This window comes from Macrotis lagotis, chromosome X, assembly GCF_037893015.1.
Source record: "Macrotis lagotis isolate mMagLag1 chromosome X, bilby.v1.9.chrom.fasta, whole genome shotgun sequence".
In the NCBI taxonomy this organism is placed as follows: domain Eukaryota; kingdom Metazoa; phylum Chordata; class Mammalia; order Peramelemorphia; family Peramelidae; genus Macrotis; species Macrotis lagotis.
In genome coordinates this window covers 361,565,439-361,568,815 of record NC_133666.1, presented here as the reverse complement: position 1 = coordinate 361,568,815, position 3,377 = coordinate 361,565,439, and positions in this window count along the sequence as shown.

Below are 3,377 nucleotides of genomic sequence, written 5' to 3'. Positions count from 1 at the left end.
ACTGAACAAGGATTTTCTGAGGAGTAACACTGAATACATATGTAATCATAAAATTATGAGCTTTTATATTTTTCCTGAATATATCCCAGTAACTCCTTGAGGCATATATAAATGATCTAATATCAGACATTTAATTGGCAGTGTAGTTATGTAGAAGGGAGAAAAGTCTTAATTTAAATAATATACTAATTCAGAATAAAGAAGGTAACATATCCTTTCCTGCTGAAATGGTTTTAGGCCAAATTAGATCACTTGCCTTTGAGTTTATAAGCGTGTTTTAGTACACAGTATACAAAAAAGAAAGAAGGAAGCAATTTTCCAGCCCAAGATAACATAGAAGAAATTCAACATCTGTCTCAATTGGGTAAAAGAGCAGCAAAGCTGAGCCCAAGCAGTATCCTCACTACCCAGCTGGAAGGACTTAGTCACAACGCAGACCAGCAATGAAGATATATCATAATGACTCAGCAGGTCATTGGTAGAACAGGTCAGCTATAAGAAAACTGTCACTTCCAGAAATTAGAATACAACAGTTATGAATGGGCCTGGAGACCCCAGAAGCAAGGGTAGGCCATTAGCCACATAGGCTTAATTGTCAAATGTGATTGAACAAAACCAAGATAACATCCAATCAAGAAACTTGGGCTGTTGCCCCCTTTAGCATCACAACACAGTTTAACTTTTAAAAATTAGTCCTTATGGATACAGAGAACATCACAACACAACCTCAAAAAGAGTAAAATAATGTAAAAATGTCTACAAGAGAAGGCTTAAATAGAGATTATGAAGGTCTCACACACAAAGAGTCTTTTTTGGAATATCTCAGAAAGTATTTTTAAAATTAAATAAAAGAGGAAAAAGAAAAATTAGGAAAACAATAGAATTAAGGAGGAAAATAAATAGCTTGAAAAAGGAATAGCAAAAAATGGAAGAATACAAATATTTTAAAAGTAAAATAGGACAAATGGAAAAAAGTTATAAAGGATAACTCAGGAAAATAATTTCTTACAGAATTAGAATTGGGAAAGTGGAAGCTAACGGCCCTATTAGATGTAATCAGTCAAACATAATCAAAAGAATGAGAGAATATAATGTAATCCCAAAAATAATGGACCTGAAAATTAGATCCCAAACACATGGCATAAGAGTTACTGGACAATATGAAAGCCATAATAATAATAATTTTCAAAGTCATGCATCACATATTTCAAGAAATTATCAAGGAAAATAGTTCTGATATCTTAAAAAATGATCAATTAGAAATTGAAAGAATCTACTTATTTCCTGCTGGAAGAGATCCAAAAATGAAAATGACAATGAATACTGTAGCCAAATTCCAGAATTATTTGGAGTATGAGAAAATCCTGAAAGGAGCTAAAGAGATACAATTCAAATAACAAGGAGTCTCAGGCAGACTTAACAATTTCTAAATTTAAAAATCTGAAGATTTGGAATATGATATATTTGGTTTGGATTGGTTTTTGTCTTTTCTTTTGAAAGGTACTGAGGTAGAGACTTGCCCAAGGACACACAGCTAGTTAATTATTAAGTGTCTGAGGCCAAATTTGAACTCAGGTGCTCCCGATTCCAGAGACAGTTCTCTATTCACTCTGTCACTTAACTGCCCCCTGAATATGACATAATATTTTTGCATTTTTAAAAATTTATTTATTTTTGAATTTTTCAATTTAGCCCCTAATTTTGCTTCCCTCACCTCACAGAAGGCAGTCCAATAGTCTTTACATTGTTTCCATGCAATATATTAATAAAAATTGAATATGTTGAAAGAGAAATCATATCCTTAAAGAATAAAATATAAGAGATAGCAAAATTACATAATAAAATAATTTTTTTAAAAACAAAATTAAGAGTAATAGTCTTTGGTCGTTGCTCAAACTCCACAAATCTATCGCTGGATACAGAGAGATATTTTATATCACAGAGATCCCCAAATTGTCCCTGATGGTTGCATTGATGAAATGACCAAGTACATTAAGGTTGATCATCAAACTCATGTTGATTTATGGTGTACAATGTTCTTCTGGTTCTGCTCATCAAGCTCTGCACTAGTTCATGAAAATCCTTCCAGGCTTCTCTGAATTCCCAACCCTCCTGATTTCTAATAGAAACTTACATATACCACAGTTTATTCAGTCATTCCTGAATTTATCAACATTCACTCAATTACCAATACTTTGCCACTACAAACAGGGCTGCTATGAATATTTTTGAACAAGTGATGCTTTTACCCTTTTTCTTGATCTCTTTAGGGTATAGAGTCAGTAGTGGTATTGGTGGATCAAAGGGTATGCACATTTCTATTGCCCTTTGGGCATAATTCCAAATTGCTCTCTAAAAATATTACATGAGTTCACAGCTCCACCAACAGTTTATTAGTGTCCCAGAATTTCCACATCCCGTCCAATATTGATCATGGTCCTTTCTAGTCATATTGGCCAGTCGGAGAGGTGTGAGGTGGTACCTCAGAGATGCTTTAATTGATATTTTTCTAATAACTAATGATTTAAAGCAATTTTTCATGTGACTTGATCCCTTTTTTATTTCCTCATATGTAATCACCTCTGTATATCCTTTGACAATTTGTCAATTGGGAATTTATTTTTTTTAATTTGACTCAGTTCTCTATATAAATTAGAAATGAATACTTTCTCAATTTACTGCATTTCTTTTGATCTTATTTACCTTGGGGTTTTTTTGTGCAAAAGCGTATAAGCTTAATGTAATCAAAATTATCTAGTTTGCTTTTAATGGTGTTTTTCATCTCTACATTGATCTTAAACTGATCCCCTTTCCATAAATCTGACAGGTAAACTATTGCTTGATTTCATAATTTGCTTATAATATTTTCTTTCATATCTAAATCCAGGACCCATTTTGATCTTATCTTGTTATAGGGTGTGAGATTTTGGTTGGATCAAAATTTCTGACACACTAACTTCCAATTTTCCCAAAAGTTTTAATTTAAGAAAGAATTTTTGGCCCATAAGCTCGACTCTTTAGGTTTACAAATAGCAGATTACTATAATTATTTTCTGCTATTTCTTTTGCACCTAGTGTATTCCACTGTTCCACCCTCTCTTTCTTAGCTAATACTAGACAGGTCTGATGACTGACAGTTTGTAATATAATTTTAGAGAGGGTATGGCTAAGCCACCTTCTTTTGCATTATTTCAAGTATCCCTGGAAATTCTTGATTTTTGCTTTCTCCATATGAATTTAATAACAATTTTTTCTAGATCAATAAAGCAATTTTTTTTGAATTTTGATTGATAGTGTACTAAATAAATAGTTATATTTAGGTAGAATTGTCATTTGTATTTTTTTAGCTTGACCTACCCATGAGCAGTTGATATTTG